At 41.8% G+C, this 16434-nt stretch overlaps 1 protein-coding gene across 1 annotated transcript in view; it reads left to right on the top strand.

Annotated features, from left to right (window-relative positions):
• The window catches only part of xkr7b (XK, Kell blood group complex subunit-related family, member 7b), a 69659-nt gene that overhangs the window by 35764 nt on the left and 17461 nt on the right, over nucleotides 1-16434 (top strand). The gene's annotated exons all lie outside the window — the stretch shown is intronic.

Below are 16434 nucleotides of genomic sequence, written 5' to 3'. Positions count from 1 at the left end.
ACTGAAGCAGAAGCACAAAGAGGAGATGAGCAGAGATAATCAGCAGGCTGTTAATGGCTTAATGACATCTTATATCACTGGACTGTGTTTAGTGCTGGAGCTGTGAGAGCTGATTAGTGTGTGTGTGTGTGTGTGTGTGTGTGTGTGTGTGTGAGTGTGAGGATTTAACTGTAGAGGAATGTGTTTGTAAAGAGGTGGGTGTCATAAAGATATACAGCTGTGTTAGATCCAAAGATGTTTCACAGACATGCAGTTTATCATCTCCTCTCAGTTTGTCTCCAATTTGAAATTATCTCTTTTCAGCCATTGATGTAGCTGCTTCGTCTTTTTTCTTTTTTCTTTTTTTTTTAACAACCAAATCACTGTGTGAAGCCACGAGAACGCCTCCACTAATCCTGGCTGAACATTTCATGAGTTTGTTTCCAAAATGAAATCGCCACTGTTTGAAAGCAGCAACACCTGCTGAAAAACAAAACCTCCCAAAAAGCGTATTGTAACGGCACATTCGGTGTGAAACTTCAGGTGCAAATCAAAGAGTCCTGATTTTCTTTTTCATTTTATTTATTTATTTAATCTCAAACACCCTGAATCCACAGAATAACACGTTGAAGTGAGAACACTTACCTTCAGTTTACCTGCTGGGAAACCCAAGATTGCACAGCCACGGCTGATCTACGTGTTAAATCCCCTCAGGAGCAGCTGCCTCTCATGTGCATGTTGTTAACTCACAGTGGTCAATAAAAGCTTTCATTAAGTTCTCAATTTGAATTAGATTTGAATACCTTTATTGTCATTGTACAGATATATACAACCAAGTTCAGTCGCACCTCCTGAGTGGAGCTCAATAGAATAATAATAAAGACTAAGTTAAATAATAAAAGCATTTAAATTAAAAACTCACACACACCCACTCACACACCACTTCAGACACACATGCACAGTTCCTGCATATACACAGTTATTCATTTCACACATTGAAGCAGGCGTGTGTTAATATTATACTCATCAGTTTGCATCAACATTAGAATGTAACTTGAATTGTAATCAGGCCTCCATCGTGAATGATTGTTGTCATACCTACACACACACACACACACACACACACACACACACACACACACACACACACACACACACAGACACACAAACGCACACACACACACACACAGACACACACATACACACACATACCCTTGTACCCTTAAAACAGCTGGAATAAACTGGCCTCAGCAGCAACAAGCCTCAAGAGTGTCTGATTATTGCAAATACAAGTATTTGTCTTCAGTGTCTTTATTGTGAAATCTTAAAAAAATGTCATTTTTAACACAAAGAAAAACTCAATATTGAACAACTGTTACAGAATAAATCCATCTTGTAAACTTTTCTGACGTCCACCTTTTCAGTTTCTCCTCCAAAGTGCAGACGCTGACGGCTCAGGTCGGCGATGAGGATTAATTTGAGGTGAATGTAAATGAGAAGCCGGTCTCCATGTTGGCTGAAATGTGGGTATGTGGGTATCCATGGCGACTGTGTGAAGGGGGGAAAAAATGACATCAGCATCTGTCTTTTCTAAATCTCATGTCAGGAGATTGTGTGTGTGTGTGTGTGTGTGTGTGTGTGTGTGTGTGTGTGTGTGTGTAAACTGCGCTGTATAATCTGTGAAGAGGAAGTTGTGTCAAGCGTCTTTAGTAACATACCTCCACTGACTTTTTCTATTGATAAACACAATGAAAATGTGCCAGGAAGAGTGTTTTGAGGCTCCTGCCTGAATACCACAGGCTTCCTGAGTGTATGGTTACATATTTAACACATCATCCATCTGCTCTCAAACTGCCTCCCTCTGGTGCCGCTGAGCTCCTCACAACCATGAATTCACTGCTTCCTCTTCCTCACCCGTGGATCTTTTATAACCTCATTCAGAACTCGTGCCAGTGTTTGTTCGACATAACATTTGAAAAGTCTGCTTCAGGCTGGTTGTGTGATTGTGGCTGACACCTGTTGTTGTACCACGGTGCATTCAAGTGCTGTAGGAATGTCAATTTCCCCAGGAAACCGGTGAAGATGGACCAGGTTTGCATGTTTCTGTTTACAAGAGAATAAATGATGTTCATTAGCTGACTTTTGGAAGTTCAGAGATTCCTGCCAGCACCTGAACGCATCACAGACACCTGTGCAGATTGTGGCTTCAGTTAAACGCTATTGTCATGAAAATGCATATCCAGGGTGATCAGTTTTACCCCTGATCTGGGCGCACCGTAGTGGCTCACCTGGTGGAGCATGTACCATTTGGGCTCAGATCTTGCAGTGGCCTGGGTTTGGGTCTTTTCCTGTCACCCTGTCAAAGACACCACAAAAAAATAACTTGTGTTCATAAAAATTGTAACTCATTATTCGTTGTTGCAACTTAGTAGCATGATAAGTGTGAAGAGACAGGGTTGTCACGCCTGACAAGCTCTGATTCCTAAAGTCAGTCCTGAAACAAACAGGCGACCACTGCAGAGACGTCAGCGCAGACTGTGCAGAGCTCTTTTTACCTGGTGTTCAACTACATCCACACTAATCTGTTTTAGTTTTACCAGTCACAGTGTATCCTTCCCTGATTCGTCACTCTCCTGTCACATGACCCTCTTTGAGATTCACACCTGGAAGCAGCCACAGTTTTTTCTGCTGGCCACTTTGATGTTAATCATCTATATTTTTCTTATTGGTTACAAATCTCACGAAAGGACAAAAAAAAGCATGAACTGATCTACTGTAAAATATTCTGTGTGTTTTTCCACATTCTTCTATCTTACTCTTCTGTACCACAGAGCTCCACTGTTTCCAAAAACAATTAAAATCACATCAGCGAGCCGCACTGTTGCACTGGCTGACATGTTCCTTCATTATGATAAACACACACACTGTAGTTTACTCAACCCTACATACACCAAATGTGTATTAATCCTCTGCTAAAAATAGTCCCCAACAAATGCACTGTTTCCTCCTGTTTGAGTAATGTTCATGATAAACTGAAGTCCCCAGCTGTTTCATCTGTGACTTGTTTTTAAAGATTTATGTCTTCAGTAAGAAAGAATAAGCTGAGTGCCACAGACGGTCAGTGTTCAGAGACGGACCGACACTTTGTTGGTTTTGGTCTTTTCATCAGATTTTTTATTCTTTTTAATTTTCCTTGAATCATTTTTGCATTTTCTCCTCGGTTATAGGATGTTTTGGACTTGAATTCTTCAAGGAGGGATAGGATTGTTTTTTATCATTCCACCCTTTTCAAAAATTGCACTGATTGGCCTGAGGGGGGGGCCACTATCGCAGGCTTAATTGCCGTTACGTGGAGCAGTTTATCTGAAACTTCAGAGCATCTTCAGTATCGTTCTGGCTTTCCTAAAGCCGCTCTGATTGGCCTGAGGGAGGTGCTGCATTTGTTTACTCGTTACTGATTGGCCCAAGGGGTGCCTGCATCACTCGCAAGGGATGAAATGTTTACTCTGACACACAAATACACATCACAACCATAAAACATACACACAAACATTCTCTTTCTTCTCCTCTTTTTCTTCTCCCTGGATTTCTATGCCTCGCTCTGGTGTTCAAACACACGGCTTAAAATAACACTTTCCTTACTCTCTCTCACACGCACACACATGCACACACGCACTCTCCTAACACACATGCACACAAACTGACACACAGCTCAGTTGAGTGGCTATGTGGGACAGCAGCTTGGGGATAGACAACTGATTCACTTTGAGTGGCACATGGATATTTATAGCTTTTGTGTGAGTGTGTGTGTGTGTGTGTGAGACAGCAGGTGATGGGTGCTGACTTAAAAGCTGCTGCAAAATTATTGTATATTATATGTGTGTCTGTCTGTCTGTCTTTACATTTTTGTATGTGTATCACTTGTAAAGGTGGACAGTGGTGTGTGTGTGTGTGTGTGTGAGTGTGTGTGTGTGTGTGTGTGTGTGTGTCTTTATGTGAGAGGGAGCGACAGCCAGGTGATCAGCATTGAGCATGCTCAAACATCTCTCTGTTTGTTTCCGTGGTGCTTCATATCCCTGCGTAACCATGGTAGCGGCGTGTTGGGAAAAGCTATATTGGACAGTGAAACCTAGACACCACACACACACACACACACACACACACACACACACAAACACACACAAACACACAGACGGATTTTGATTGGTGAACTACCCACCATTTTTATCCCTCCCTCTGTCTGAATTGCGTCTGTGCGTCACCCTCAGCAGGCGAACAGTTACATCATCATCAACAACAATCTATTAACATTTTAACGTTGTCTAATTAGAAACAAACTAAATGAATCATAAAACTTAAATGCAGGATGTGTTCACAGTGTGGATGGATGAATATAGACACCAAGTGTATGAAGCTGCAGTTCATCTATCGGCCACTAGATTCTGCTCCAAGAGAACAGAAACGTTTTTTCCAGTGAACACGAAACCCCCCATTTTTAAAAAAAATGTCAAATCACTATATAAGATGATTGATGATAAGAGCGATCATCGACTGTTGTGCCCTTGCTGATGTCAAGATGATATTTGGCTTATTTTCCCATAAACATATTAAAATTAATAATAACATGTTAACATCATATCAACGATCATATCAGCTATTGGTAAGACAAGAGCGTTCAATCCTAATCGATACATTTTTATTACAAAAATTTATTTGAATCACGGTGATAAGCTGCTCTGTCAAGCTTGATTAATAAGCTTTACTGCATTTAAGACAAACCTTTTCATGACATTTTTATGATGTGCTTCTCTGCTGATTACCTTCTTATAGGACAAGTATACAAGCAAGGAAGGCCTCAGAAAACTAGCCTACTGATGCCTTCAGCTGTTTTCATCTGCAGCCTCAGTGATGTCCACAACAGGAGCCGTTTTGAAGCTCAGTGTGGGCAGCTCCACCGTCGCCATCTCGGCAGTGCCTGACTCCGCCAGCCTCTAGTGGCCATTGGAGGAACTGCAGTTTCTGGCACTGAAGTGTTGGCTTCATTCGTTTGTCGCTTGGTGAAACTTCACCTTGCAGGTGTAATGGAGCTGAAAGTCAGGTAGTGGTGTGGTAGACTGGTGCCACCCTGGAAATATACCACAACCAAACAATCCAACAACTGTCACTATTAAATTCTGATGGATTCCACACCTCTTAGCTGCTGCACAAATCTCTGGTTTATTTAGAAATTGCTTAGGTTTAGTTTAGCTACTGAGACAATCAACCACTCAGAGCTTTGTGGGCAGGTTTCAGAATAGGAATGTCATCTTCCTGCAGAGCTCGCATGCTACAGCCATGACAAATGGTGCATCCCAGTATCCTGATGGTTAAGGCACTTATACCACATAACCACAGTGCCCACGGATCAATTTACAACCAGGAGTCCTTCGCTGGATGTTACATTTTAATGGCATTGTTGGACAAAATTCAGGCATTAATGAATTGGCTCATTTAAATTTGTGAAGTGTAGCTACACCTGTTGCATCATGGTCCAAACTCACATGATAACCTATGCTGGCGTAATTATTTAGGTAACTGCTCGTGCCACTGCATTAAAAAGAAACAATGAGCCGACACCTGCAGCTTCAACACATTTCTGCAGCAGAAATAAAAAAATACACTTGTAGATTGTAATGTGCAACGTTTCACTCATAAATATACCCCTTGAGATGAACCATCTCTTTTTCAAGTGGGTCCATAACACAAAATACAATACAGAAACACAACAGCACAGTTACACTCACAGAAGCTCTCTCAGGCCTAAACCCTCCCAAACCTGCAGACGAGCGAGATGCATCATATCTAACTGATGCTGTAACACAGTTACGGTGTTTTTAGGTGAATTATCTCCATGGAGGTTGAGTAATTATCAGTGTGTGTGTGTGTGTGCGTGTGCGTGTGTGTGTGTGTGTGTGTATATGTTTTGTTTTGGGAATACTGGGATAGAGCCAAGAAAATGGAATATAAATAAGATGAGAGAAAGTAAGGATTATGTAATGACACAAAACAGTTTCAGGATTAAAGCTTTGGTTGTGAAAATCAAATGAGCATCAGGTTAAGATCTTTTCTGAAGACTCGCTTTTGAAAATGTGAAGTAATTTGTCTTTCATGTGTTATTCCCCAACTTCTAATTTAATGTTTTGTCTTTTTAATTCTTTTGGACCCTTGTGAGATTAATATTTCCCTCCAATCCTGCCATTTTCATGTTCGGCAGTTTGTACAATCAGCGTTTAGATAAATGTGATTAACAGGAAGAAGGATTGTTTTTAATAAGACTGGTTGAGCTGCAGCAGGAAGTGAACTCTGAGCTGCAGCAGCGGTAATGTCCTGCTCTGCTCAGTGAGCTGCAGAGAAAAGGCTGGACGAGCAGCGGTTGTTTCATCTGCTGAAAACTGGGAATGACAGTTGAATTTTTTTATTTTTTTATTTTTTTTTGGGCTGACCCTTAACTGCAGGAGGCCGAGCAGAAACTCAGCTTCCCACTGTGATTAAATGTTCTGAAAGTAATGACCTTCAAAATCTGTGGAGACGCAGCAAGGAGGAGAGGAGATGGGAGGGGAGGAGGGAGATGCCCAGTTCCACCAAGGCTGAGTCGCAGAATTAACCTAGAGCAGGGTGGAGAAATACAAAGGAAGGCAGGAAGGAAGGAAGGAAGGAAGGAAGGAAGGAAGGAAAGGTGGAAATGAAAGAGGGAAAAAAGACAGAAGGAGGGTTGCAAGGAAAAAGAGGAAGAAAGTAAGAGATGAGGACTACACGTTAACTGATTTTTGTTTGGAAAGGGGGTTATTTTGTGTTATTTTTTTCTCATCCAGTCAGTAATAACAGCTTCAGTCGACACAGACGCTACATTAGCAACTACCAGACACAGTTAAAGGGGCGCTCCATCAATTTTACCAACCAGTCCTCCAGCCTGAACAACCAGAGGTCATTTTTTCAACCCTCTGATATGACCCATACAGCAGCAGGCGTACCAGGTCAACCTACAATGTAACCTACAAAGAGCACATGTACATGATCAGGTCGTATTGTACATTAATTATATTCCCCACAGTAAATGTGTTTACATTGTTAATTTAATTTGGGATTTGAGTGACAGGGGGAAGGTCCACCTCATTTCATTACTAAACATGAGACGACTCAGCGTTGATGCTGTTACATTCACTGTGATGGAGGGCAGCACACGAGTCTTCACACGATAACTGAGCCTTTTCTCGATGGAGAGCAGTGTCGTTTTGTCTTGGTTGCTCAGTCAGTCGAGACTGAAATATCTCAAACTACTGGGTAGATCGACACGATGACCAGAGGATGGATCCTCCTGACACCAGTGATAACCTGGCTTCTCCCACAGCGCCACCTGTAGGTTGACATTTTTGGCTTTTGACATGTGACGTACCAGGTGATCAGAGAGCTCTTTACACCTCATGGCTAATTTGCATTGTTTCACCTGGTTTTATCCGTGCAAGGCCAGAAGTGTCATGGAATGGCTAAAAGGAGAAGCTAAATGACTGAGTTAATCAAAAAGCTAATAGGAAAAGAAAAGCAGGAGGTAAATGGAAATGCAAATGAGAGAGGAAATTGCCTTTTTTAATGCCTGATTAAAATCTGTATCCCTAATTAAATTTCTGAATCCAGTTATGTATTTCTCTTTTGAAATAGATTTAATAAATTCTAATATTTATTTATAGATAAATTAATGTATTTCTAAATGATGTACTTTGACTGTTTTATGTTGTTTTTGTGAAGCCCATCTTAATTTGAATTACTTATTGATGGATTAATATTTCATTTGTAAGTGTTTTTTTAGAATTCCTCTTTTTATTACCTGTTAAAATATCAAATAAAGAATTACTGTATAATTTAGTCAATTCATTAATAGATTAATACATTAATTTGTTAACAGATTTTATTAATTTAATTTCATTACAATTTTTATAATTTGGGTACAGTTAGTTATTAATTAAGGAAATGCTTTATACTATTTCTGTGACATTTGTGCTGCAAGCAAAGCTTTATTTATATAGCACATTTCACTCCAGGTGGAAGCACAGTGTGCTGCACAAAGCATGAGTTATCACAGAAGTTGCAACCACAAAAACTATGTAGATAGTGTAAAGATAAAACATTACAGTACAAATACATACAAATTAAAACATATCAATTAAAAACCATTAAGAAAATAAAATAATTAAGACCAACAACTAATGTGTAAAATAAATAAAATAATTAGCCAATTAGAAAATTGAATAAAATTGTAAATTAAGACCAGCAAACCAGAGTAACAGAGAGCGGAGATAAAACATTTTTCCATTTAGACTTAAACGATGATCACGTTGGAGCAGCCCTGGATCATTAGGTAGCATGTTCCACTGGCTTGGAGCATAAAAGCCAAAACAAATCCCTTCAGACACAGCTATATGTTGTTATTATGCTAACTAGCAAATGTTAGCATGCTACAGTGCCAAAGAGCATGTTATCGTTCTGTGATCGTTAGCTTGTTGCAGTGATGGTGTTAGCAGCACTGAAGCTGTTGATTTAAGAGTCCACATACAACAACCTGTAGAGCTTTGTTGAGTCTCCGCCTACAAAGCTCTGATTGGCTCATTCATTTCTCCATTCAGCGGCTGTCAAATAGCAACACACCTGTTTAAATCGTGTTCAGAGGTTTGACACTTCACTTAAACAAAGTTGGGAAGAGGCAAAAAACAACCAAAGAGAAAAAAAAAACAGTGAATGAAAGGAGAAGAAGATGGAGAGAGAAGAAAAGAGGGAAAGAAAAAGAAAAATAAGAATTTGACTCTCAGCATCCATCTCTCTTTCACTGCCCCATTATCATTTATTTCTGTCTGTGTAATAAATTTCTTTCCCTCTCCATCCACTCATCCATCCTCCTCTCTCTCTCTCTCTCTCTCTCTCTCTCTCTCTCTCTCTCTCTCTCTCTCTGATCGGTCTATAAACATTGATTGATCAGCCCAGGCGGCAGCTCACTGATCATCTCCTCCTCCATTCCTCTTTTCTCTCCCTCTCTCCATTACCCTTTCTTCTCTCCCGTCATTACCTTTTCTTCACGCCATGAATCTCCTCACCTCTCTGCTCCTCTTCACCTCTTTTCATCTCTTTTTTTATCACCTCCTCACCTCTTTCTTTACCAGCCGTCTTTTTTTGTCCTTACAGCCTTGTCATCCTTTTCTCTTCTCTCCCTCTCTTCTTTCGTCTCCCTCCTTTTCTTTGACCTCATCTTGTCTTTTATCTTCTGTCTTGTCCTCTTTTCTTGGATTTCCATGTATCCTTCCTTTTCCATTTGATGTTCTCTTTCCCTTTCCTTTTTCTTCATTTCCTTTCATTTCCTCTCTCCTTTTTATTTCCCTCCTCCTTTCCCATTCCTTTCTTCTTCCATCTTATTTTCTCCTTCCTTCTCATTTTTTCTTCTTTCTACAGACCTTTCTTTTCCTTTTGTCCATTTTCTCTCCATCCTTCCCCCTTTTTCTCTGTTTTTCCCTCCTCTCCGTCCTTCATATCGTTTCCTCTCCTCTCCTCTCTCATTTTACTTTCGCCCTATTGTTTCTTTCCTCCTCATTAACCTCTTTCAATTACTTTTCCCCACAACCTGTATATCTCCCACTGCTCCTGTTTCCTCCTCCTCCTCGTTTTCTCCTTGAAGTCGTTACACAGCAGAACGACGGCTCTGAATTTTGCAACTCCTGAATGACGGAGAGAGAGAGAGAGAGAGAGAGAGAGAGGGAGCGGACAGATAAAAGATCAAACTTGAGCCCTTGAGTTAAGTGATAACATCACCCACTTCACAAACACACACACATATAAGCACAATTCCCAATTAAACACTTCAGCGCTCGGCGTGATCTTATCTCATCAGGAGCTTGGCAGCTTTGGCAGCAGCGATCAATGCTCGTTCACCTCTGTTATACACACATACACACACACACACACACACACACATACACGCATACACACACACACACACATACACACATACACACACACACACACACACACACACACATGCATGCATGCATTCAAATCCCCACAAACATCAAACATCATGTCCTCTCTTGCTGTGTTTTTCTCTGATGCTCTTCCACTTCTTCCTCTCCCTCATTTTCTCTCTTTCTCCTTTTGCATCTTCCATCTTTCAACCTTCCTCTCATTTTCGTCTTCCTTCTTTCCATCGCACACACACACACGCACACACACACACACACACACACACACACACTATCTTTTACTGACACAGAGCGTCATATCCCTCTTTTACTCTCATTTTACCTCTTCCTTTGCTTTTCCTCTCAGCTCTTCCTCTCTTCTCTCTTCTTCGCTCTCTCTGTATCTGCTCGTTCTTCTTGTTTCTTCTCTCCTCCCCTCACACTCTCCCATAATCTCACATCCTCCTCTCTCCGTGCAGGGTTTCTCGGTGTGGCAGTCTAAGTAGGTCGGTGTTGACAGCTGAGCTCTACACAGAGAGGAGACATTATTTCTGCTCTGTGTGGGCTTCCATACAAACACTCGCTGAACCTCACTGCACTCTGCAGACTCAGTATACAGACTCAGTATACCCCCCCCCCCCCCCCTCCAAAACCAGAGTAACTCAGGTACCGGGTCCACAGGTCATGAAATCTATGCAAAATTATTCTGGGAACCAACAGGACCCGTCGGGGCCTGCGTACTCCAGTGGAACATTACTGACAAAACAGTACTGGCCTCTGTGGGTCCACTTTAACAGCTTCTGACCTGAAGAAATTCACAGAGAGATCCCACCTCCAACAACTGTGACTGGAAATGTCTCATAGTCCCCATTTACACCATATCTGGGAAAGAGCTAAATAAATGGAAAGTTTTGTACTATACAAAATACAATATATATGTAAATTTTTCTGATCATTGTGTGATGGCCACAGCAAAAGTAAATGCATGATTAATTTCACTGTTGCAAAGAGAAACTTTAGACATTTCAGAGTCAATAATGTTTATCACTAAACAACCTTCACAAACCAAACATAATTCACAGATATGTGTATTCATGAGGGAAAAGCTGAATAAGTTATATTGAAGCACTGCTTTTATTAAGGGGTGTGTGTGTGTGTGTGTGTGTGTGTGTGTGTGTGTGTGTGTGTGTGTGTGTTAATTTCCCTTAATGTACAAATGTGTATCTATGGGATTATAGGTGGCTGTGTGTGTTCACCTGCATGTAAATAGCGTGTGTTTTTTGCTTGTGTGTATACAGTGTACTGTGTGTGTGTGTGTGTGTGTGTGTGCGTTCAGGCTGAGAGGAGGAGCAGAGCCCAGGGCTGTCCTGTGTGTATTCAATGTGTTTAATTGTGAGCTTTTTGACAGCTGCATTATTCACAGACTAGCAGGAGGCTGACTGTTCTAACCTCCATCCGCCCACTGCAGGGGGCTTTTCATCTCTGCTGGGGGGGGGGGGGCTGCTCGTGATCTGACATGATGCTGGCACAGTAACGTATGCCTGTCTGGCTCCATATCACCGCTGCATTTTTAAACATTCAATAACTGTGTAACTGTTTGTAGGTAAAAACAAACCGTCCATAAATCACAAAGTGCACAGCTGCAGGAACCTTCCCGTCCCGTTGTTGATGTGTTGTATGCGCAAAAGAGACAAAGTGAAACTTGAATGAATATAACAGGTGAATACGTCACCAGAAATCTCCACGTATCTCTGTAGATCATTGGCTCTGCTGCTCCTCACTAACTTTTCAACACATAGAACAACACACTACAAGTGTGTGTCCCAAAACCATATTATATGCTACATCTTTACCAAGCACTTTATTAGGAACACCTGTACACCTGCTTATTCATGCAATGATCCCATCAGCCAATCATGTGGCAGCACAGTGATGCATAAAGTCTTGCAGTTGCAGGTCAGGAGCTCCAGTTCATGTGAACTGTGGCATGTTGTTGTTGTCATACAGGCTGGTTTGAGTGTTTCTGAGCAGCAGCTCTGTGGACAGAAACACTTTGTTGATGAGAGAGGTCAGAGGAGAGAGGTCAGACTGGTGGCAGATGATCACTCTTTACAACTGTGGAGAACAGAAAAGCATCAGACTGAACAACACGTCCAACCTTGAGGTGGATGAACTACAAAAGCAGAAGACCACATCCAGTGCCACTTCCTGTCAGCCAAGAACAGAAACCTGAGGCTGCAGTGGACACAGACTCACACTGGACAGTTGAAGACTAGAAAACAAAGTCTGGTCTGATGGATCTGGATTTCTGCTGAGGCTGCAGATGGTTGGGTCGTGGTCGGTTCGTCCCTTTATGGCCACAGTTTACTGTCTTCTAAAAGCTACTTCCAGCAGGATGATGCTCCATGTTACAAAGCAAAAGTCAACTCAAACCAGTTTAACAAACCTGACAATGAGTTCATGAACTTCAGTGACCTCCCCTGTCACCAGACCTGAATCCAGTTGAACACCTTTGGGAGAATGCGGCTGACAAATCTGCAGAAATGATGTGATACAATCATGTCGACACGGAGCAGAAGCTCTGTAGTAAACTGTATAGGCCCACTGCAAAGGATTTTAGAGATTAAACATGTAATTGACTGTAAATTACGACAAATCAACAAAACTCAGACTTGCATATTATTTGTTTGCTGGAATGCAGTTTATTAAGATGCAACCCTGACTCCAGACTCTGCAGTGGTTTTTGGCCTGTGTGGTTAAAGTTTTCAACACTTAAAAATCATAGTAGATCACAATATCCATCACTGTGTCATAGCACAAGGCAGTGTTTGTTTAAATGCCTGGTAACATGTTCACTTCCAGTAGTTTCTAACATGCTAACTGCTGGTTAACTGAGGAGCACCCAAAATCCTCATACCTTAAGAACAAAACAGTGATCGGATGAGTTGGCTATGGTCTGGTTTGGTTAAGTTAATGCAACTAAAACTGCTTGGTTAAGTTGTGGTCGTGGTTAAAAGAAACCAAAGTTTATGACATGAGAAGGAACACAAACAACCACCTCTTGAGTTTATGCTACTTCCACCTTTGCTACTTAAGAGGACATTTTTCACCAGATCACAGGACGTTGCTTGTTTGTGCGACTTTAGGGAAATATCAGAGATGTTCCTCTGCATCTTCTCAGCAGCTGGAGGAGTGTGTTGGTGTTGACTGATAACAGCTGGCAGGCTGAGCTCCGGCTGAACGCAGGAGACAAAGTAAACAAAGTTGCACTGTAGCTTGCACCGTGGACAGACAGTGTTTTGTTAGCTCTGGTATTGAAGGGTAAAAGACCAATCAGATCAAAGTCACATTTGCAGTTACATTTACATTTGCTGTGCTGCAGCTGAGCAGTGCAAACAGTGCCCTGTTCCTGCAACGTGTTCATGTTTGCAAGACGTGTGCTCATGTGTTAGAGGTAGATCAGAGTCAGCCTGTGAGCCAGTCTGATTGTCAGCCTGTGACAGAACAATGATGTTACTGCTTTATGCTAATATGGTTTAAAATGAGCAGATTTGATTGGCTGTAAGGGAAGAAGCTCATCATCTACTTCCTCGTTTTTTAGTCCTGCTCAAACGGGACGTAGCCCAGAGGATGTCATGCATGTGCATGTGATGGAACAGTTACAACACTCGACTGTAATTTCAGCTTCAGCACCACATGACCCAGAGCGAGCTGCCGGTCTGAGGCCACGTTTTGATGGAAGGAAGTCAAACAACAAAAGTCACATCTTCCAGTCGGCCTGGACCGCCGCTAAAAGCACCGCAGCATTTATTCTTATATATCTAAGGTCTTGCGCAACAGCTTCCAACCACTGTGACTCAACCAATCAGAAGAGAGAACCAGCACTTTGTGTTTCATAAGAGACATTTTATCATGGAGTGCGCACACACGTATACACACACACATACGCACACACACACACACACACACACACACACACACACACACACACACACACACACACACACACACACATAGAGAGGCAGTAAATGCCACTGATTGCTGGCGTGGTAATGGGCAGGTTGAGAGTCTCTTCAGACAAGTGTTGAAGGTTAAAGAGCTCTCTCTCTCTTTCCCTCTCTCCCTCTCTTTTTGCAGAATATATAAAAATTTTCTGTGTGTGTGTGTGTGTGTGTGTGTGTGTGTCAAGCTAACAGATAAGCGGCTCATTAAAAGCCTGGCGCTACCAATTTATCGCCGTGGAGACTGACGAGGGGGCGGGTCAGAACTCCAGACAAGCCTTTGATCAACTGCAGGGACGAGTTATTAATAAACACTTGTTTCCCCTCTTTCTGCCTCTGCTCTCACTCTCTCTCTCTTTCCGCCCCTGTTTCCTTCCTGTGCTCTCCGCTCTCATGTGCTCTCCTCGATGGAGGATTTATGGTAACGGCCTGACTGTCGGTGATGTCACCGCGGTTAAGATGTAGAGTCATGACATCAGAAACAACACAGATGTTGTTGGTAAGAAACAGACATAAAATGAATCATGGGAAAATGATAAAGTGATTTAACAACCTCCTGGTGCCAACTGTCCACTTCCATTATCATCAGGGTTGTTATTGGTCACATTTGTTCCTTCAGGTAAACAAATCATTAATTACAGCTGACTCTAATATCTGTTTCCTGGCCTTTGTTTATCGCCTCTCGCTGTGACCTGGATGTGCGTCTGCTGATCAGTTTCAAGTCAATGAGCCGTAATGATGAAAAATTTGTGGTCTGTGAATTGATGTCCTAGCTGTGACAATAGTTGTTATAATAATGATCCTAATTATAAAAAATGGAAATGCTCAGAGTGTGAGTATACTTCGACTTCTCCAACCACATGTGATAGTTCAACATCTCATTACAAAACAATGGGTATTAATGAAGAGGCTGAAAAATGACGCTGAGCTGTCAAAAACTGCAGCTCTTCCAATCAGTTTGACAACATGTGTTAATGTGCAAATACTCAGAACACAATGAAAGTGTTTATAGGGGACACAAAAAAAGTGATGGACCCGACTGGGGCGCACTTATAATGTATGTATTACAATACATACATGTGCACGTGTCATTCAATGGTTTGTGACTCTTGAAGTTAAAAGCATTGAACAAGTGTGTCTGTGTCTGTTTGCATGTGTCTTCTTAAGCTGCAGTGTGTTGAGCGCTCAGGGCCACCGTAGATTTCCTCCTTCATGACAACTGTCCAGGGGGTGAATCTTTATATAACTCACCTGTTTAAATTTTATTATGCTTTAAAGCAGTGTATAACTGGGGGCATGAGCACTTTGAGTGACAGGTGGGTGAGGGTATGCAAATAACAGCTTCCACTAATTTGGGAAGACCTTCCAGCAGATATTTGAACCTGGCTGCAGGGATTTGCTCCCATTCAGCCACTAAAGCTTTAGTGAGATCCACCACTGGTGTTGGGCATTAAGGTCTGGCTCACAGTCAGCATTCCAGATCATCCCCAAGGTGCTGGACGAGGTTGTTGACGAGTTCCTCCAAGCCAGCCTGGGAAAACCATTTCTTGACAGACCTGGCTTTGTGCACAAAGACACTGTCACATTGAAGAAGCCAACGGTCTTCGCCAAACTGTTGCCTTTTTCCCCGAGGCTTGCTGCATGGTTCTTGTGTCACACTCATCCCCGAACCTCTGCAATTAAGCAAATGAGGCATTCACAGACCCAGCAACAATTTGAGACATTGCAAGCTGTTGCAGAAGAGCATGCCTTTATGCATTGTTTGTTGTGAACTGGACTGTCCCCCCTTCAGCAAATCCCCTAAAACAGCATATGTTTACATTCAAGTGACAAAGACCTCTAGAGGCTGCAGTGATTATGACTCTTGTCCATTGAGAGCGGAGGAGTCGCAATTTCAGTGGAGGGAAGAGGTTGGGGCTGTAACACAGGAGCCTGCTGGTTGTTTCTAGTTTTCTACCAACAGTCAACGTTGGTTTCCTTGCTCATGACTTTGATTGTTCACAAACCTTATTGCAACCATGACCTTAACAAAGCAGTACTTTCAACCCAAAGCCACAATGTTTCCTAAAGTTCACCTTCAAGTTTGTCATCATACACATTAAAAGTACAGATGTACATTCAAATGTAATGAAATTAATTTGCTGTGTCTCTTCCTCAGCCCTTAGACAGGACAGCAGCTGATAATCAATACATGAATAATCAATAATGCATAACAATGGTAAAATAGCAACATTAAACCCCACAAGTAATATTAAAGAACTCTTAAATAAATAATCAATAAACCAAGCTAAGTTGTTTTTGTGGCTGAAGTTAATCAAAAGTGAGCCTGATGTCTGAGCCCTGACAAACAGTGTCGATGGCATCAGATGAGAAACTGTTTCTAAACAACATGGACAAACGATTTATTATTGATTATTATTATTGTCATGGATGATGAGGTAGTGAGCGATGTGCACTAGTCTGAGCCCTGAAGACTT

Source organism: Trachinotus anak, unplaced genomic scaffold (genome assembly GCF_046630095.1).
Source record: "Trachinotus anak isolate AG129_WGS33_773 ecotype Australia unplaced genomic scaffold, CSIRO_AGI_Tana_v1 ptg000004l, whole genome shotgun sequence".
NCBI lineage: Eukaryota > Metazoa > Chordata > Actinopteri > Carangiformes > Carangidae > Trachinotus > Trachinotus anak.
The sequence above is the reverse complement of the archived record's forward strand: the minus strand, read 5'-3'. Positions and strand labels throughout refer to the sequence as shown.